This window comes from Maniola hyperantus, chromosome 9 (assembly GCF_902806685.2).
Source record: "Maniola hyperantus chromosome 9, iAphHyp1.2, whole genome shotgun sequence".
Classification (NCBI taxonomy): Eukaryota; Metazoa; Arthropoda; class Insecta; order Lepidoptera; family Nymphalidae; genus Maniola; species Maniola hyperantus.
Window position 1 is genome coordinate 15,453,466 of NC_048544.1, and position 22,837 is coordinate 15,476,302.

At 36.3% G+C, this 22,837-nt stretch overlaps 1 protein-coding gene and 1 long non-coding RNA gene across 4 annotated transcripts in view; one reads left to right on the plus strand and one right to left on the minus strand.

The window, feature by feature from the left end:
• pigs (pickled eggs) overlaps positions 1–22,837 on the minus strand; it is a 192,374-nt gene that overhangs the window by 62,787 nt on the left and 106,750 nt on the right. The window lies entirely within an intron of this gene.
• LOC138402797 (uncharacterized) lies at positions 3,096–10,944 on the plus strand. Of its 2 annotated transcripts, XR_011237135.1 has the most exons (4): positions 3,096–3,848; positions 9,273–9,392; positions 10,338–10,474; positions 10,564–10,944. It is a non-coding gene; the product is annotated as an uncharacterized lncRNA (long non-coding RNA). The 2 variants fall into 2 exon arrangements; XR_011237134.1 differs by lacking the exon at positions 3,096–3,848 and having other exon boundaries at positions 8,732–9,392.

Sequence of the window (22,837 nt, forward strand, 5' to 3'; positions counted from 1 at the left end):
GTATTTACTGCATTTTTCCTGCACAGGTTTTGATAGTTCCTGTGTTACGTCACGCTTCCTGGTGACGAGCGTGTGCGTAACTAATTACCTAATTGCCGATGTAACATAACCCTCTGTATGGAGCATCAGCATCACAGCCTAAAGACATTCAGTAGGCCGACGCCCTAAGTCCGAAAGTCGTACTTTGTGAAAATGAGTGCAATCTTTTATCATAAAATCCAACAGTCAATTTTAGACTTGCCTTTACACAGGTTTATGAAAATGTATTAAAAATATGCTCAAAAAAACAACATCTTTAGAATCGAAGATTATTATTAATTGTAAATGATAAAAAAAGCGTTAATTTCGTCCCTGTCCTCCCGCGACCAACTCTATGAAATATCTTGCTAGGCTGTGGCTGTATTGTTTCATACGTTAGTTCCCTCAGCGCGTTTATATAAAGTGAGAAACGTGAGTGGAATATACAAAGTACATAATAAGTGATAATGATAACTAGTGTAATAGCTTCCTTTCCTATCAAAAAAAGCATATTACACAATTGCAGACTATCTAAATGATAAAAGAGCGTGGATTTGACCACAGCTCGTTCCAGCAACGCACAAGACTGCAAATACTATTTTATACATGGCATAATCTTGTACCTATATCAAATATTTGAAAAGAGCAACCGCCGAGTTTCTTGCTGGTTCTTCTCGGTAGGAAAGGCATTCCGAACCAGTGGTAGATGCATCCGACTATTCGTAAGTACTTGTAAAAGTTTATTCGAATAAAAAAGATTTTTTTTAATCGCTTTCTCGATGGCAATTACGAATCATCACCATCTTCATTATCGACCGATAGAATGGTAACCTCGAACCGAACCTTTCCATCAGGTGTGATTGTGGTCAAGCGCTTGCCTATAATGAAGAAAAAGTCATTTGGAGGCACTGGACAAAAGCGGCTCAGTGTGTTCACTAATTGCAAAAGACTGGGACCACGGAACAGAAAAAACAGTGGAAGTGCTAAGTAGGCGTGGCACGCGTGCCACAATTAAGCGTAGTTACGTAAAACTGATCCCAGTCGCGTTCTAACATCGCGTGGAGTTGGTAGTCTCGCGACAAATTCATATTGCCCTAGCAATGTAACTGTTCCGTTTTGGAGTGTAAAAATGATAGTAGGAGAAAAAATCTTAAAAATGGAGGTGTTTCGTATCATCGGTAAGTACGATTTTCATTGTTTTCTATAAAATCTTAATTTATTTCAATTTACTAATATTTAATAGAACGGTTAGTCAAAATCAACCTTAACCAATTAAGATAAAGTTTATTTTTGATTGATTCTATTCCGAAAGTACTTCGCTCCGTGTTCGCTACTCAAGTAGTGATGTGGCCAAGTCGAATATTGAATTTATCGATTGATATCGATACAAGGATATAAATAAATAGTAACGCAATAATTATAATTTATTAATGAGTGAGACGTTGCATTGATCACTAAATAGACATCAGTAGTTCCTCTAACCTTCATTTAAAATATTTTTAGGTTTCCCAAAGATGCAAGCATCAAAGAGAAATGGATAGATGCAACGGGTAGAGTTAATTGGATGCCAACCAAATCAAGCATGATATAATGCTCTGAACATTTTTTTAGAAGTCGATTTTATAATATCAAATAAAGGATATAGATATACGTAACCTACTGCGCTTCCATCAATGAAAATCGTTAAGTTTTTTAAGCAAGTAAGTAACCTTGTTTTATTTTATTACTTTCAGTAAGTATTGAAAATACTTGATATTATAATACAAAACAACACCACCTCTTAGTTATATTTTTGTATGAAGATTGACTGACTAAATATCAAATTTAATTCATAAACACACTAATTAATTTTTCTCCTATTCATTTTTATATAGGTACTAGATGATGCCCGCGACTTCGTCCGCGTGGATTTAGGTTTTTAAAAATCCTGTGGGAACTTTTCAACTTTCCGGGATAAAAAGTAGCCTATGTCCTTTCCCGGGATGCAAGCTATCGCTGTACCAAATTTCATCAAAAACGGTTGAACGGTTGAGCCGTGAAAAGCTAGCAGACAGACAGACAGACAGACAGACACACTTTCGCATTTATAATATTAGTACGGATTTATTCTCAAAATTTAATTTTGGTTTCAGCCACAAAATGATAAATGTGGTCACTCCAGGTTCTTCAAAAAGACAAAGTGATTCGGAGATTCCTGCGTCTAATCACGTTACCGATTTGATGAAGGCAATAGTCGAAAAATATATACATAAATGTTCGCATACACCGTTTATTAAAATTAAAAATAAGACTTTCGAAACGCCAGTTTCTTAACAAATATGTTTTATTTCAAGGGCAATAAATAAAATTTAACTATTTTCAAACGTTGCAGTATTTATTGTGCATACTTGTAAAGGCATGCATACATACCAGCACTTTTATTCAATTTTATAATTACCTTTTTAATTTTATTTTTGCGAATGAACAAAATAACGAGTATCTATCGATATCGATAGGTAATTCATTGAGCTACGTGGTGCGGCCTTAGCTGAGGAGGAAAAAAAATCGACCGATCACGCAAATGTCAACCATATGCTTAACGTAATTAAGTTTATAATTGCTACCACTTAGAATACCGCCATCTATGGTCAAGTAGCGGAATTAATTGGACAATTGAATCTAGTGTGACGTGAGTGTGACTATAGCTCGTAAATACGTTCTTCCGCTAAAGCAAAATAAATCTTATTTCTAGACCGTCAGGGTTTGTTTCCAAATCTGTGACGTAGGCTAGTTTTGACTAAACTTAAACGACAAATCAAATGATTTGTTTCTTTGTAGTGCAATATATGACTATCGGTATATTTGTATGAGTTTGGCGACAGCGGTTCCTATAGTAATTTTGGTGAATTGCACTTCCACTGTTCTTTCTGTTCCGTGACTGGGACGTTAAAAGGACGACGACTATGCTAATAACCAAAAACTTCAATTGTCAATTTTACGATAGGCATTTCCCCTGATTCATTTACCTAACATGAAATGCCGTTAAAAACATTAGAAACAAGTATCCCAAAGTACAACAACCGAGCGTTAAGGCAGCTCAGTTCGGTGCTTTCTTCATACAAACGTAGGAGGGAAAATACAACAATATTCGATATTGTACGCACAAAACTAAGAATTATATCGATTTATCTCGTCATTATCTAGGTTCAATGATATCTAAAACATTGAAAAAAATATTGATTTAAAAGTTACGAGCCTCAAAAGATTCCTATTTTAACACTAAATCTATGACAACTTTGGGCGTAAATAAATAAGATTAGGGATATGAAAATTCTAAAACAATTTATCATTACACGTAGTTTATTTATTCATTAGTTGAAATAACTTTACTTTGCAAACCTAAATTCAGTAGTTTTTTCTCAAAAATACTTTTCCCAAACTACTGTTCAACCCTTTTCAAGCGCTAGATTTCGGCTAAAATCATCATGCTTCTCACCCCAAAACATTAGACACCGCGCGGGTGGCGGAGGGAAGGGCCAGCCCAGCGGCGCGCGGCTGCGCGTGTAATATTGTGGTTTCTATGACGACAACTGTTGTTATGTTTTCAAAAACAAAAGTCGTAATGATTTTATAAAATTAATTTTTATTCGTTTATTAATTCAGTGGCTATGCAAATGTGTAGAAGATTGAGCAGAGCAGAGTCAATAAGTCCTTCAAATACTTATTGCATTTTGTACATTGACCTCTGGAATTTGAAATTTGGACACCAATTTTATTCATTGGTTTATTGACCTGACTTTGTTGTTGAGGTCCTAGTAGGGATATCTACTCGTGTGGTCCTAGTACAATAGGTAAGTAACTTTGTTTAGTTATTTATTTTATCTAATTTTAAAAAACCGGCAAGTGCGAGTTGCTCGCGCACCAAGGGTTCCGTACTCAGGTATTTTTTTGACATTTTGCTCCATAAATCAAAAACTACTATGCATAAGAATAAATAAAAATGTGTTTTAGAATACACAAGTAAAGCCCTTTCATATAATACCCCACTTGGTATACTTATTATACATTGAAAATTGAAAATACTAATTATTTTTTCATTAACACACTTTAATTTTTTTTTGTAAGTTGTAATCACAAATCTATGGTTTTCGGATTTATTCCTTTACTTGTGCTCTAAGACCTACGTACCTACTAAATTTCATGATTCTGGGTCAACGGGAAGTATCCTATAGGTTTGTGTGACAGATACGACACAGACGGAGAGACGGAAAGACAGACAGACAACGAAGTGATCCTAAGGGTCCCTTTTTTCCTTATAAAGTACGGAACCCTAAAAAGGTACCTGTATATGTATAATAATATAGGTAGGTAGGTACCTACCTGGTGGTATTTCTTTATATTTTTAGGGTTCCGTACCTCAGAAGGAAAAAACGGAACCCTCTGTCTGTCTGTCCGTCAGTCCGTCCGTCCGTCCATGCGTCTGTCGGTCCGTCCATCGGTCCGTCTGCCCGTCCGTCTGTCCGTCTGTTCGTCTGTCCGTCTGTCTGTCTGTCCGTCTATCTGTCTGTCTGTCTGTCTGTCCGTCTTACAAATAAAGTACGCAACGCTTCGTACAAATAGTATTTTTTATTTATTTACTAGCTGACGCCCGCGACTTCGTCCGCGTGGATGTAGGTTTTCAAAAGCCCGTGGGAACTCTTTTATTTTCTGGGATAAAAGAAGGCAGGTCATGCCTGTCGTAGAGGTGATGGCCGTTGGAGCCGGAAAGTTCTTGAGTGGAGACCGCGTAGGTATAAGTAAGCGTAGTGTGGGACGCCTTCCAGCACGATGGACCGACGATATACAGAGGCTGGCGGGAAGTGGCTAGGTGAGGAAGGCTGAGGACCGGGTGTGGTGGCGCTCTTTAGGGAAAGCCTATGTCCAACAGTGGACGACCGCAGGCTGATGATGATGGAAAAAATCACGTTGATCCGTTGCACCCCTCACACGTCCCTATCCGCCTTCTCCACTCCTGTCACGCTGGCGAATAAGTTTGGAATAGAATAGGATTTCGATGGAGTGCGTGGATTTTTGTGAACGGAGTTCAACCATGTAGTCGTGGTTTGGTACAATAGTAAATGGTACAATATTAATTCACCAACAACAGTTCCTAAAACCCATAGAATAGGAGTGCAGTACCCTGCAGCATCAGTATTGAAGAGTTGGAACTTAAAGTTCAATAATGGTATATATGTTTGGCATCTACAATATTATCTCACAATCAACAGTGGCTTAGGAGTGCAATACCCTGCATCATCAGGGTTGAAGAGTTGGGATATCGAGTTGAATTATGAAGTCGTTGCTTGGTACCTAAACCAGAGATAGTTTATTCTAAGCGTACCTTTAATATCAATTCAACATCAACTATTCCTAAAACAGCTGATTGAAATCCAAAAGTACAAAAGCTACCCGTCATTATTATGATGATGGTTGAGAAGTTGGAACTTGAAGTTTTAACATGTATGGTTTCTAACAAAAAATAATGAATGAAATCGGACTACGCGTTAATGAATTACAGCTCAGTATACATTTTAACTTTCAACCCCTCTCCTAAGGGAACCATGCTGAATTTCGGGATAAAAAGTATCCTATATTCTTCCTCATAGTATGACGTCAAATCGTACCAAGTTTCATTGGAATCCATTCAGTAGTTTCAGCGTGATGCGCGGCCGTGATACAGACAGACAGACAGACAGACAAAAATGAAAAAAATTCCAGTTTTGGGTTCAGTATCGATTATAGAGTGCCCTCGAAAAAAAAATTTCAAAATATCTTCAATGTACAGAATTTCACCTGTTACAGTTTTATTATAAGTAATAAAATAATAATAATAATATTGATTCAGATACAAGTTAGCCCTTGACTGCAATCTCACCTGGTGGTAGGTGACGATACAGTCTTGCTTACGACTATTTCGGATCGGAAATTCTTGGATTCAGGTTAATGCAGTGCAAAAAGAGAGATCATTAGGATTCCGTACCTCAAAAGGAAAAAGGAACCCTTATAGGATCAGTTTGTTGTCTGTCTGTCTGTCCGTCTTACAAACAAAGTACGCAACGCTTCGTACAAATAGTACTTTTTTATTTATTTATTCAGATACAAGTTAGCCCTTGACTGCAATCTCACCTGTTGACAGACATAGAAACGGCGAGACTAGTATATTTTAGTTACTTTCACAGCATTATGTCATATGGCATATTATTAGAAAAGAAAAAGAAAGAAAAGAAAAAACGTTTATTTTTTAAAGCTGTACCACACATTACCAGTTACCAACTGGTTAGGTTATCCCAGCGCCTCTTATACTTGAGTAATAAAGTCAAAAAACCTCAAGTAGAAGAAGCGCCGGAATAAAGTATGTCATGTGTGGCACAACCCAAAAAAAAAGGTCTATCAACACTATATTTTACAAATCCAACAACTGACAATCGAAAAGAGTAATTTATTACCTATTTTGAACAAATCATTTGACTTTGACTTTTGATCCCGGAAAATCAAAGTTCCCACGGGATTTTTAAAAAACCTAAATCCACGCGGACGAAGTTGCGGGCATCATCTAGTGCATACTAAATAGTTTTTGATTTATCATGCAAAATGTCAAAAAATACTATTTACCTATTTATTTATTTTTATTTTTCACTAGCTGCCCCGGCGAGCTTCGTACCGCCTAACAGTCGATTCTTTTTCAGGAATTTTTTAAAAATTTTCTCTCCGTAAGAACCATATTCGTACTTCAAGGAATATTATAAAAAAAGAATTAGCGAAATCGGTTCAGCTGTTCTCGAGATTTGCGATCAGCAACACATTTAGCGATTCATTTTTATATGTACCGAAATTCTAGTTACATAGTAGTAATAAATTAAGTTACATTGTAAATGCTTATCTCTAAACAGAGATTTAGAGATAAACATTTTACTATTGTAGTACGGAAACCTCGGGGCGCGAGTCTGACTCGTACTTGGCCGGTCGGTCTGTCGGTCGGTCGGTCGATTTATTTTAGAATGCATCGTATCGACAGCTGGTGGTAGTAGTTTACATATATCCTACTAATATTATAAACTAGGTGAAGCTATGATAGCCTAGTGGTTAGGACGTCCGCCTTCTAAACGGAGGTCGGGGGGTTCGATCCCGGGCACGCACCTCTAACTTTTCGGAGTTATACGCGTTTTAATTAATTAAATATCACTTGCTTTAACGGTAAAGGAAAACATCGTGAGGAAACCTGCATGCCGAGTTCTCCATAATGTTCTCAAAGGTGTGTGAATTCTACCAATCCGCACATGGCCAGCGTGGTAGACTATGGCCAAAACCCTTCTCACTCTGAGAGGAGACCCGTGCTCTGTACTGAGCCGGCGATGGGTTGATCATGATGATGATGAGGTGATGCCCGCGACTTCGTACGCGTGGAATTAGATTTTTAAAAATCCCGTGGAAACTCTTTGATTTTCCGGGATAAAAAGTAGCCTATGTCACTCTCCAGGTCAACCATACCCATGCAAAAAATCACTTCGATCCGTTGCTCTGTTGCGACGTGATTGAAGGACAAACCAACGAACCAACAAACAAACACACTTTCACATTTATAATAGGTGTAGTGATGTGTGTGTGTGTGGATGTTTGGATGTTTGTTACTCAATCACACAAAAACGGCTGAACGGTTTTGGATGAAATTGGGAATGGAGATAGATAAAAGTGTTAATTAGAATAGAATAGAATAGAATGTTTTTTTATTCATGTAAACTTTTTAAAAGTGCTTATGAATAGTCAGGTTTAATTTACCACTGGTTCGGAATGCCGTTCCTACCGAGAAGAACCAGCAAGAAACTCGGCGGTTGCTCTTTTTAATTTTTCAATTTACAATGTTATTATACCGTACTATACAAGCCATTGCACCCCCGTGCATTGCTGGAGCGAGTCAAATCCAAGCTTTTTTATCGTTTACATAGTCTGCGACTGTATAATATGCTTTTTTTAGGAGCATACTTTTAACACATTTTTTAAACTTGTGTAAAGGCAAGTCTAAAATTGCTTGTGGAATTTTATTATAAAATATTACACTCATTCCCACAAATGACTTTCGCACCTTCCAGAGGCGGAGCGCAGGAGTAGCTAGCTTATTTTTGTTTCTAGTTTGCCTATCATGGAGATCACTGATTTTTTTGTAACTGTGAATGTTTTGTCGTACAAAAATTATATTATTGTAAATATATTGGGAAGCTACTGTAAGAATACCTATTTCCTTAAATATCTCTCGTAGGGAATCGCGCGGTTTTAAATTATAAATTGCACGTATTGGTATATAATTAAATTTAGGGTATACCCTAAATTAACACATAGGCTACTTTTTATCCCGGAAAATCAAAGAGTTCCCACGGGATTTTTAAAAACCTAATTCCACGCGGACGAAGTTGCGGGCATCAACTAGTAATAAAATATAATTTGGACTTATCCGAATTCCGAAAGTCAGGGTTGTCAAATCACACTTATATTATAAAGGCGAAATTTTGTATCTGCGTGTGTGTGTGTATAGGTTTGTTACCCTTTCACGCAAAAAGTACAAGACGGATTTGGCTGAAATTTGAAATAGTGATCGCTTTTGAAAGAGTTCTCGTGGGATTAAAAAACCACTATATCCTCGCGGACGAAGTCGCGTGTATCATCTAGTTACAAATATAAGTATGTAGGTCATATTATTGTGTGCTTAGACAATTTAATTATATACTTGAGTTTTCATGTAACAGAAACAAAAATGGATTGGCGGAAGAGGAAAAAGAAACGGTTTAGACTCGCAAAAGCAAATCCCTTGCAAAGAGGAGATCTATTAAAATTCATCAGAATCTTTCCAAACCATAATATTATCTTGTGATGATAATGCCATTACTTTTTCGGGGTTATTCCCGTGAGTCACACCCGACGTGAGTAACAATGTGACTCGACGGGAATTTTATTTGACTGAATATGTACTTTTCCGGGATGCTGAATTTGATAATGACATTTATTTTCAAATCCAAAATAGCAGACATGCACTTTTCACAAAAAATAGAAATGGGTGTCGTTTTCAGGTTTTCCAGGATGCTGGTTTTGATAATGACATTAATTTTTTAATCTAAGATGGCGGGCCAGCACTTTTTATAAAAAATAGACGCGAGTGTCGTTTTCAAGGTTCTCCAGGATGGTGAATTTGATGATGACATTTATTTATTTTTAATAAATACTTATATATTATACTTCTATTTTAGTGGATCACAGGATTTTCTTTGACAAGGAAACGACAAAGCAAAAAATCGAATTGAATTAGATTATGATGCTATCACACCGTACCATTTAGAGCCAGCTTCTGAAAATTTGACACTGTGTTTGTAAGTTGATATTATTTAGATACTAGCTAATGCCCGCGACTTCGTCCGCGTGGATTTCACATTTTTCAAAATCCCGCGGGAACTCTTTGATTTTCCGGGATAAAAAGTAGCCTATGTGTTAATCCAGTTAAGAATTCTAAATTTCATTCAAATCCAATCAGCCTTTTTTGCGTGATTGAGTAACAAACATCCAAACATCTACACTTTCACATTTATAATTCCACTAGCTGCCCTGGCGAACTTCGTTCCGCCTACGGCCTAACAGTCGATTCAAATTTTTTAAATTTTTCTCTCGGTAAGAACCATCCTCGTACTTCAAGGAATACCTAATTTAAAAAAAGAATTAGCGAAATCGGTTCAGCTGTTCTCGAGATTTGCGATGACATTTAGTGATTCATTTTTATATTATAGACTAGCTTATGCTCGCGACTTCGTCCGCGTGGGCTACACAAAATTTCGAACCCCTATTTCACCCCCTCCAGAGTTGAATTTTCAAAAATCCCTTCTTAGTGGATGCCTGCGTCATAATAGCTATCTGCATGCCAAATTTCAGCACGATCCGTCCAGTATTTTGAGCTGTGCGTTGATAGATCAGTCAGTCAGTCAGTCAGTCAGTCAGTCAGTCAGTCAGTCAGTCAGTCAGTCACCTTTTTCTTTTATATATTTAGATTAGGATTAGGATAATATAATTATTATGTTACTAGCTGCCCCGACGAACTTCGCACCGCCTACAGTCGATTCTTTTTCAGGACTTTTTAAAAAAAATTCTCTCCATAAGAACCATCCCCGTACTTCAAGGAATATTATCAAAAATAATTAGCGAAATCGGTGCAGCTGTTCTCGAGATTTGCGATCAGCAACACATTCAGCGATTCATTTTTATATAATATAGAGATTTACTATTTGTTGTCAGATTTGTCAATGCTGAATTATGTTGTATTTTAGTGACTCAAGACATTCCTTTTAGAAGAAAACAAGGAAAATAAAATGAATGTGCCCAATATACGTACCACTGAAATCCAACATGATGCTGCAACATTCAATTCTGTACTAAATATTGAAAGGTCTACCATACCATACTTGTAAGTTGTTATGCTATGTTTTTTGCATACATTCTATATAGATAATACTCACAATATAATTATGTTGATTGTATGTTTATTAATTCCAGAAATGAAATGGAGAGCTTCAATAGTTCTGCGTCGAATGATACATCTAATGTGACTGTTGAAACAGAAAATGATACATATTGTGTTTATGTGTGTAGTGGGCTTTTAGAGGGAAATTGAATTGTACCTACTTCCTACTTATAAAAATAAAATTTTCATTTTTGAGATCAAAGTGGAATTTATTTTGACTTTTGTTTTGTTTTGTACAAGTAGATAGTATATATAGTTTTTAGTCGCTACTAATAGATAAGTGTAGGCAACAAAAGTTATTTTCACAGACAAACGAATGTGTAATCATGTGTTCCTAATAGGTAATCCGCCAGCACAGAGAATTCAACTCCTAGAGTACGCATATACAAGGTTTTACATGAAAACAAAATCGTAAAATGGCGGGGGACAGGGGAGAATGCTTTGTTGTGATTGGTGGACTGACTAATCAAAACAATGTGCGGAATGAGGGTACCGAACGGGCGTGGGCGATGATTCATTTAAAATTCCGTGGGATCACCACGATTTAGCAATGCAATTCCTTAGGTACAGCATCAGGGTCGAGAAGTGGGTCTTCGAGTTCAATGATAAAGTCTTTACTTGGTAGATATAGGTACCTACCTCCAATATCAATTTATAACCGACAGTTTCAAAATCCCATAAGTTTTGGTGGTCATGTCCCCTGCAGCATCAGGATTGAGGAGTTGAAATCCTGTGTGTCCTATATAAAATGACATTTTATATAGGACAATGTTGCAAAGTTTCTTTATCAATTAAAAAAAATACCCAAATCGGTTCAGAAATCTCGGAGATTTCTGTGTACATAGGTAGAAAAACACAACTCCTTTTTTAAAACTCGGTTAAAAAAGTATCCTTTGTTAATCCTCTACTTGTCTGTAAAAGTCCCGTCAAAATAGGTTCTGCCGTTCCGAAGATTAGCCCGTTCAAACAGACAGACAGACAGACAGTTTTTAAAAACGTTTGATTCAGCTGTTATGGTACAGTTCAAATAACAATATTATGAGCTTGCGGTAGTTATTTCGAAATTACAGACAGACACTTCATAGAAGTATGGATTTCTATAATATATACGAGTTGTTTATACACGCTGAGGCAGTAGTTACCTAATAGGTATGTATGTAAGTGAGATTTTATAGTATTCATCAAAAGATAAGTAGGTAATCATTATCATTCAAAAAAAAATTAAAAAATATTTATTTCAGTAGGTAAAACAATTTCACATAGTGCGTAGTAATTGGGACCATCCCAGTAACTGTTTTAGTATTGCTACGAGTACTCGTGGCAGGCGACCCCGCTCTTCCATAAAATCTTATACAATAATAATTGAAATAAGTAGTTCCTTCATAAATCATATATTTACAAAAATTCATCGGTGACATCTGTCCAACTATCTGTGTGCCATCATCAATATATCCGGACGCTAGTGTGAGCGCATGCACTCGCTACACTGCTCATCACTGAGTCTATCTCTTTCTATCACAATGTTAGGTGAAATAGCATACAGGTTACCCACGTGGGCCGAGCAGTTCGGACGTGCATCCAGCGTCACCTTAAATCAAAGCTCAAAGGTGTTATTATAAAATATACAATTTCATCAAAATGTAAAGAATTGTGAGAAAGACGCGCAACACAGTGATGGAATGCAAAACGATTTTAGAGATCCTTGGTAAAGTTTACAATTGTTTTTAGTAACTAGCTTATGCTCGTGACTTCGGCCGCTTGGACTACATAAATTTCGAACTCCTATTTTACCTCTTTAAGGATTAATAAGGTATAATAATATTGTAAATAAACACTTGAAAAGAGCAACCGCCGAGTTTCTTGCTTGTTATTCTCGGTAGGAACGGCATTCCCGAACCAATGGTAAATTAAACTAGTTGACGATTCAAAAGCACTTGTAAAAGTTTACTTGAATAAGAATATATTCTATTCTATTCTATTGAATTTTCGAAAATCCTTTCTTAGCGGATGTCTATGCCAAATTTCAGCCCAATCCGTCCAGTAGTTTGAGATGTGCGTTATAAAATACTAAATACCGCTAAATGAGTACAGTCGGGAGCATTTATAGTGTAGGTATTTAGTTCTAATCCCTCTTTTCCTTTCGTGAGAGCCTTTAGCCAGCATTGGGACTTTAATTTTTATTTTCCTTCGCGTAAGAGAACTGTCAATTCACACTTGACCATTTCATAATCATCAAGAAATGTGTAACTTTAGTCAACAATTAAAAGATCCGACGTCAGATTACATCGCCGTGAGAACTAGCGAAAAGGCGAAGTCATTGGTTTTTTATTGAATTCGTGGAAATTTCGTAAGGCGTAGGTAATTATCGCTCGTAATCTGTTACATACGATCTATGATGTTCTGATTGCTACCTTCCATCTAACAGCGTCTATAGACAACCCAATTTCTAACCATTTCGACTACTCACCTATAGGCAATCGTCCGACCGCCGACGATTAGCGAGAAATGAGTTGAGCTAAAAAGTAGCAACGAGTTGGGAATTATTGCAGAATTTGTTAACGATTACGATAAAAATGAATACATTTTCTGGCGACAAAACATCTCAGTCGGGCTTGTGTATTTAGTCCTCAAATCGTCATGTTGCAATTTCGAATTGGACTATTTGTTTTGCGCACTGGATTTATTTTTTCATAGTTGTAGAACTATGAAAAAATAAATCCGGTAACACAATTTTTCAGGGCTCGCCGTTCCTTTGGTGCACCAGAGGTTAAATAATAAGCAAACTCCCAACTTCATTCCAACTCCAACTTGTTAGCACGTCTGTAGATTGCTTTAAATTTCTAACCTTTTGTTGAGAGTGTGAATGTAAAGTTATGAAATTGTTATTAAGTAGAACCACGTATTATGGCTATCTATTCAATTAAAAAGATGTTGGACGGAAATTAATTTATTTAGAGCATTAAGAAGTACTTCCTACTTGTATGTGTAACAGAATAAAGCTACAAGATAATATAAAGGGAAAAACAAAATTTAAGGATGTAGAAAAAGTAGTAAAACAATTAAAATGGATATGGTCAGCGCACATGACAAGAGACAACTAATCAACAAGATAATTCAAAAACTATGATGCATAAAAATAAATAAAAATCTGTCTTAGAATGCACAGGTGAAGATCTTTTTTTTTTGTGTAATGTAACCACAAATTCACGCCTACCTACCTCATGTTTTTTGTCAACGGGAAGTACCCTGTAGGTTTCTTGACAGACAGACAGACGGACGGACGGACGGACGGACAGACAGACAGACAGACAACAAAGTGATCCTATAAGGGTTCCTTTTTTCCTTTTGAGGTACGGAACACTAAAAATCAGAAACAAACAAACAAAATTAAAAGAACATGACACACAAGACACATGACAAGTAGCAACAATTAAATTAAGTATCTTTATTCATGTCCTGGATTAAAAGAAAGCTGTGATTTTGACTATGGTTAAATAGAATACTTCAAACCACTTTAGTTCCTATTTCGTGGGCAATAAAGTTTATATTGGGATGGTTATTGCTAGAATCTTGCTTAAGGCACAGCTCCTTATAGGGAGGGCATTGTTTTAAAACAATTGCAAAGATCATTGTCCCGCTTTCTGCGATGTTATTAGATGTCTGATTCGTAGACGTTTCATTTGTTCAAGTATTATAATATTTTTCTTCTTGTTTATATCTAAGTATTGTTTATGTTAGATTAGCTGACGCGCCCTAGCCTCCTGCCGTGGTGTCGCTCAGGTAGATTTTTTTGACTATACAGGGTGTAACGAGAACACTAGCAATAACGAAGACAGGTGATAGTACTGATAATTACTGGTATGATACTACAAAAAACGCGAAAAGGGTCAACAGGAAGTACCTACCCTATAGGTTTCTTGACAGATACGACAGACAGATAGACAACGAAGTGATCCTATAAGTGTTCCATTTTTCCTATGATGTACGAAACTCTAAAAAATAAGTATTTTGAGGTAAGTATCCACACCTATTTTCCGCCAACTCCTCAACTATTATAACTTAATACATGGTACTGTTTCCACCTAAATTTTAGAGTATTCGCATCCTCTTCTTACTAATGTAAAATGAAAAGGACAGACACAGTTTGACAGTTTTAAATTTAATGTAGAGCTTTGGCTGCCAGTCGCGAGCCTATGGTTTGTAGCGTGCACTAAAATTTGGAGTCTTTAAATGTAAAATTCATGTTCTGTCCCTTTTTAGCAATATTAAAAAGAAAAAGATGCAGATAGTCTAAATTTAGTTTATAGAAAGACAAGAGAATCGGCGCAATATTCATCAACAGCGGGTTCTTCTTCTATTTATTTTAACATCGTCACTTACCATCAGGAGAGATTAGAGCCATAACAAAACAATCATAAAAAAATAAAAGTTAAAGTGACTCTAGTCATGCGAGATGCAAATAAAAATGCTAAGCGAGTTAATTTTAAACCAGCCCCCCAATTGTGTAAGAATAACCATTTCATGGCTATCGCAATCGTCAAGAAATTCTGCCATTTGATTGGTTCATTCGCTGTTTACATTATTTCACAGCCAATCAAAGGGCAGAATTCTTGACGATTGCGATAGCCATGAAATGGTTATGCTTACACAATTGGGGGGCAGATTTGTTATGTTAGAGAAATTTAGAAAATAAAAATCCAGTTTCTATACAAGAATATAATTATGACACTGAGTATTACGTAAATACTACTTTCTTTAAAAAATTAAAATAATAAAAATTGTCATAAAAATTGTTGAGCTTTTTATAAACCTGATTTAGGTATAAAGGTAATTTTCTGTAGCACAAATTTCCATACATGGGTATATATTTAAATACAAGGACCCAAGAAGTGCAATCAACTTTAATTATTAATTTACTTCCCCTTAATTGTGTGTTTCATTGAAATTTAATTATTGTTCATTAAAAAAATACGCTATTTTTATTTCAATTTTATGTAAACAGCGCACGCGAAATCAATAAAATGTAGGTATGGAATTTGGAGAATTGATCTTATTTTAACTGAATCGACTATAAAAGTAAAATCAATATAAAATATTTATTTTACTTTAATATGTAATGCATGTCTCATCAACTTTTTCTTTCTTAACTGTGTTTAAAAATAGCTCTTATTTTATTTTTGTAATAATTAGGGAGATCCTACTACTAAAAAAACAACTGAAATTTTGTTTCCTTCATAATGTAGCAGTGATAAGTCAATGTAATGTAGACAAAGAATAAAGACGGAAACAAACTGTCTAGGCCTATCTAGATATCTATTTTATCGTTTATCTAAATAGGGCGGAATTTTCGACATTCTCACGAGAGCGCAAGCGCAGGTGGTCGCTATAGTCCATAAAAGATATTATGCATATCCATACTAATATCTAATATCTTACACAGAGTAAATAGTATATTCTAATATTATAAATGCAAGATTGTGTCTGTCTGTCTATATATCTGTTTGTCTGCTAGATTTTCAAGGCACATCTATTAACCGTTTTTGACGAAATTTAGTACAATTAATATGGCTTGAATAGACTATTTTGTAGGCATTTTTGTACCGGATAAACAAAGAGTTCCCACGGAATTTTTATAAAACCTAAATCCACGGGCCGTGGGTGGTCGCTAGTGTACTTAATGAGGCGAAAAATTGCAATTCAATCGTCGACCTAGTGGATTAGTCGCAACATCCCGTTATTTATGCAACACTGCACCACCAATCAATTACGCCTGCAACGTCGACCTCCTGCCCTTATAATGCCTAAGTCCACTGCTGTCGGCTACTATTGCCAGGATAAGTATTCAAGTAGCGTACACACATCATCCTGACGCCAACATGCGCAGGCGCTGTCCACGCGGATAAGCGTGGGGCAACCATCGAGCGATTTATTAAAAAAAATTAAAAAAACACTCAATTTTTAAGGTTCCGTACCTCAAAAGGAAAAACGGAACCCTTATAGGATCACTATGTTGTCTGTCTGTCTGTCAAGAAACCTACAGGGTACTTCCCGTTGACCTACAATCATGAAACTTGGTAGGTAGGTAGATCTTATAGCTGACATTTGGGGAAAAATCTGAAAACCGTGAATTTAGGGTTAGATCACACAAAAAAAAAAAAATTGTGGTAATGAGCTAATAATTAGTATTTTCAACTTTCGAAGTGAGATACCTATATCAAGTGGAGTATCATATGAAAGGTCTTCACCTGTACATTCTAAAATAGTTTTTTATTTATTTTTATGCATCATAGTTTTTGAATTATCGTACAAAATGTCGAAAAAATACGACTGTAGTACGGAGCCCTCCTTGTGCGAGCCTGACTCGCACTTAGTCGGCTTTTTTTAAAAAGATTATTAGCCATGATAAATGACTAATATTCCCCTTTGCTCTTCAACTAAGCGTCAAGCTTGTGCTAGGAGTAGTAACGACAATAGTGCAACGGGCGGGGTTTGAAGTCGACCTTTCGGTTTTCAGTCCACTCCTCTACCCGTTGAGCTATTGAGGCTTATAAATACAATTTCCTGAACACTCAAGGCCTGAGAAGGCCAAGGTATTTACCTAGTAGATGAAATTGAATCTCAAGAAACGTATAGCTATGCAAAAACCATACATCCTCGAGATTCAACCATTCTTCTAAAACCTGGCAAAATGCCAGCTACTAACACAATATAGGCATTTTTATTAAAAACAACTTTTCCGCTTCCCGGATTTTTTCCGGAAATGAATAATTTTATGTGCTGCTAATAACTATGATTAATTGAGTTAACATTGGCACCGATTCCGTTGTCTTTCTCCAAACTTAATATAGAGTATCTGCATCCTTTTTTTTTTTTTTTTACATATTTTAAAGACTCTAAATTTTAGTGCACGCTACAAATTTAAACAGTAGGCTTGCGACTGTGCGCTAAAACCACGGGTTTTACCATCTATAATATAAGAATGAATCACTAAATGTGTTGCTCATCGCAAATCTCGAGAACAGCTGAACCGATTTCGCTAATTCTTTTTTTATAATATTCCTTGAAGTACGAGGATGGTTCTTACGGAGAGAAAAATTTTAAAAAAATTAATCGACTGTTAGGCGGAACGAAGTTCGCCAGGGCAGCTAGTTCAAGATAAACTTCCCATTTTGATAAGCACATCTTTATTGATAATTGAACCATTTAAACACAACAATGAATGATAAAACCGCTACATGTGTGACCATGTCCTTAAATGCGGGTTCGCTCAAACTGGACATCCGATTAGGGATTCAATTCTAGCCGCGATTTAACAAATACAATGCAAAACGGACTTTATTCCCTACATACACTTGAGCTTAAAATGGCATGATTTAATTACGATAAATTGAATAGATTAGAGAACCATATTTGCAGTGCAAAATAAATAATAAACAGTCAAAGCATAATAAACTTTATAGAAATTAAAATAGGAGTTATATTTTAAAAGCAGCGAATGTGTTCCGGAACGCGACGTTTTGCGAATTTATTAATGGGGACGCGTATGGTTTTTCTGTTATGACTCTAGGAAAAAAACAGTAATTTTCTTTTACTTTTTCGCTAATATCATACAGAATCCTTTCATAATATAAGAATTAATCAAGTTTTTGATATGATACACAATATAATTTTCGAAACACGGAGGAAACGAAAGGGTCAAATTCGGACTTCCAAAGTCGATCACCCATCCAGTCACCGACTTGCATCGCAATCTATTGATATGCGTTGTCGCAACTATACCACACGTGACACGGCCCACAGTAGGTAGATACTAAGCACAAAAAGATTTTATTCAGATGCTGTTGACGATTCAAAAATACTTTAATTGAATAAAAAATATTTTTATTTATATTCATTCCGCTAGTTATTTCTCACGTCAGTTCTAAGGGTAAGCAGAGTCTTTTTAACCGACTTCAAAAAAAGGAGGAGGTTCTCAATTCGTCGGAATCTTTTTTTTTTATGTATGTAACCGGATTACTCGAAGACGCCTGGCCCGATTTTGAAAATTCTTTTTTTGTTCGAAAGGGCATACTTCAAAGTTGGTCCTATTTAAATTTGGTTCTGATATTCATTAAGTTCCATAATAATATTTTTTGGGGTCGGTGCCAATGAGGTGCCATTGTGGAGTCTCATAAAAGTATGAATTCGCGCAGCTAAAGCTAATTGGCACCGGCACCAAAAAGTATTATTATGGAACTATATTAACTCTTGTATACATAATATTTTCGGTAATAAATTAAATTATTTTTCAATTTTTAGTGTTTGTGTATCGAAGTCGGTTTTTATATTTTTTGTAAAAAAAATTACTTATATGAGTTGTCAAGGCACTGCCATATTGTTTCATGACTCATGCGCAAAATGAAGACAAAATGATATTTCTGGCGCTACACAAAAACACAAAATGACACTATAATAATTATATTCGTAGCATCGCACGTGTCGGCATTCTTTCATGTCGCCGCTTCATCGAGCAACACGGCTGAAGAAGAAAGAAGACATCAACGTTTATCGATTTGGCCAGCAGAAGCAGGCGCTTCTTTGCGGAAATCCATGATATACAAGGAACTTACCAACCAAGGAAGCTTAATCTAAATATATAAAAGGAAAAGGTTACTGACTGACTGATCTATCAACGCATAGTTCAAACTGCTGGACGTATCTTTGGCATGCAGATAGCTATTATGGCGTAGGCATCAGATAAGAAAGAATTTTTGAAAATTCAACCCCTAAGGGAGTGAAATAGGGGTTTGAAATTTGTATAGTCCGCGCGGACGAAGTCGCGAGCATAAGCTAGTTATTACTTATTATTAAGTATGGTCAACCAACAGTTTAATGTTTCATGAAAGTCACCATTACATGAAATGGTCGGCTACTCTATGATAATACCTATGATCAATTATTCTCCCACGGTCACGGCAAATATACTGTTATTTTTTGGTGCCTTATTTTATTTCTTTTTAATAATTTTTTTTGATCCGTTGGTCCAGTACTTTGACAAAAGTACCTACACGATAATTAATTATAATAATGATTTCTTTTCATGGGACCGCGGGCTGTACAGTGTACCTACCATCAGTGCAGTAGCGTGCACAGGGTTTGAAGCCAGGGTAGGCACTAGTTAAGTAGGAGCCTGTTCACTGGCAGGTCATAATGAAAAATATGCATTGAGCTATTACAACTGGGGTAAGCAGTGCATTTATGCCTCTATGACCTGCACGCCACTGCATCAGCGGGACGGCGTAACTTTTTTCTTGCATACAGTGTATTCATATAAAGCCTCCGCTTATTAAGCAAATTATCTTCCATTTCATTAAGGAGTATTTAACATTAAAATAATTATTTTAAATCAACAAAGGGTCCCGAACACAATGGTGTCATAAATATCGGCTTTTTTCCAAAATAAATATTTCATCTCGCCGATCATGATTTGTAAAAGACCTCATAATGTATTAAGCTTAACTTCCACTGTCTAGAAGATGTGTAACACAGCTTTAGTTACTATTAATAAAACAAATTTAGGCAATATTTTTTTTGAGTCACTTATACTCTGTAATTATAGAAACAAATACATTTCTTAATTACTTAATTTATTATTACTTTGTAACTACAATTTTTGGTACATGAATAATAAAAATAAATAAATAAATAAATAAAATTTTCTACTAGGTCCCTCACAAAAACATATCAAACTAAATATATTAAAGGAAAAGGTGACTTACTGACTGACTGGATCTATCACGCACAGCTATTGAACGGATCGGGTTAAAATTTGGTATGCAGATAGCTATTATGACGTAGGCATCCGCTAAGGAAGGGTTTTTGAAAATTCAATTCCTAAAATAAATTTCCTAAAACAATATGGGTGCTAGAGACAAAAATCATTATGTGCTTTTAAATTATTTTCATACTAGACTACTACAAATTTCACACTCTTATTTTACCCCCTCAGTGAGTCACCTTTTCCTTTAATATATTTAGATATAGATTGTACAGCTATACTACATATAATTATGTAGAATAGCTGTTAAATAATTATTAAAAGAGCTCTTGCCACCATAAATATTCCTGCGCTCATTGAGCCGGCAGGGATTAGTCGGGATGATGGCAAGAGCCCTGATGGATTGACGCTGGTTCCCTGGGAACGGGGATGGGAGCTAATGTGGGACGCAACTTGCGTTGACACATTGGCCCCGTGTCATATCAGGAAGACAGCATCAAGACCGGGAGCCGCAGCAGAAACAGCTGAAAACGGCAAGCGGTGCAAGTATGCCTCTCTTATAGAGAGTTACATTTTTGTGCCGTTTGCCGTGGAGACCCTGGGGCCATGGAGTCTTAGTGCTAAAAATTTTTTACGAGACATTTCACCGCGATTAATAGCCTCATCTGGTGACAGAAGGGCTGGCTCATTTTTTGCGCAACGGACCAGCCTGGCTGTCCAGCGCGGAAATGCAGCCAGTATTCTTGGCACCATTCCACGCGGTCATGATTTATATAGTAATTAGATAAGGCTAGCTTTAAGTTTTATTGTAATATTTAAAAAAAACAATATTAAAAAAAAAAAAATGTAGATAATGTAGTAAGTAAGGACGAATAGAAACTTCACGAACTCCGCAACACATGTTCGCGAACGACCTACACGTCTACGTAGCCTATGAACGTGCAGCTTTAGTACCCTAATGAGCACGATATAAGGCGTAATTGCCTCGCGATGTTTACGAGGTCTCTAATTGATGAAATTATTCGTATTATGGCGAGCCCTCCATATGGAAACTTATTACGTGATTGTACAGTGGCAGTTTTAGGGTTATGTAAATATAGTACGACAGGTCGAGATGGCAATCGGGGTATGAGGAGGAGGGGCGGGGCACACGTAAAAAGCTCAAGTAAAAGCAACCTTAACTTACTACACAATTTTATCGATAAGCTCTCTCGTAAATATTATCGATAATCTCGTAGATGGCAGTGGCGTGCAGCTCATAGAGGCATAAACGCACTGCTTACCCTCATTGTAATAAGTCAATGCTTATTTTTCATTTTAACCTGCCGTAAAATAAGTTCATACCTAAATGCATACCCTGGCTTGAACTCCTGTGCACGCCACTGGTAGATGGGTAGGTATCCTCCACTTACCTGTAACAAAAGACATTCTAATTAATATTTAAATCAAAATTAATAAAATTATACTTAAGTATTTTAGCGTTTTAGTAATGTGAGTCCAGCCGTAAGATAAAATATGTATAACTCGGATAAACGGATTTCGGTTTTCTTTAAAATCCTGTAGGAACTCTTTGATTTTTCGGGATAACAATTTGACTTTATCAATTTCATGCATCGGGATGCAAGCTACCTCTGTACCAAATTGTATATAAATGCAGAATATATAAAGCAGACAGACAGACACAGTTTCGCTTTTATAATATTAGTTTCACGCAAACGAAGTCGCGGGCATCAGCTAGTATATGATAATATATTATAGCTTAGCAGATTAAAGATTAAGAACTTAAAAGTCAAAATCCAAATCCAACAAAAAAGGCTCGCGTGAAATAAATCAATCATCTTCCACGCTCGCTGATGCGCCGCTTATGGGTGTCTCAATAACACTCACCGGGAATCGAACCGGCTACCGATGACTGACAGTGACACATGCGACGTGCCACTGACTCAGTAATAATCGCCATTCATGGTGAGGGCACTTTATACAGATGTGTTCATGTCAAAATTACTTATCGAGTGAATTTAAGTGGGCTCAGTTTGCAGTGCTTTCTTCATACAAACGTAGGAGGGTAATTACTACATTATTTGATAATTATGCTCAAAACTAAGTATTATATCGGTTTGTCTTGCCGTTATCTAGGTTTATTGATATATTAAACACTAGAGGATGCCCGCGACTTCGTCCGCGTGGATTTATGTTTTTAAAAATCCCGTGGGAACTCGTTAATTTTCCGGGAAAAAAGTAGCCTATGTCCTTCCCCGGGATGTAAGCTAACTCTGTACCAAATTTCATAAAAATCGGTTGAACGGTTGGGCCGTGAAAAGCAAGCAGACAGACAGACAGACAGACAAACTTTCGCATTTATAGTATTAGTATGGATTGAAAAAATATTGATTTTAAAATTACGAGCCTCAAAAGATTCCTATTTTAACACTAAATTTATGACAACTTTGGGCGTAAATAAATATAAGATTAGGGGTATGAAAATTCTGAAACAATTTAACATTAGACATAGTTTATTTATACATTGGTTGAAATATCTTTATTTTGCA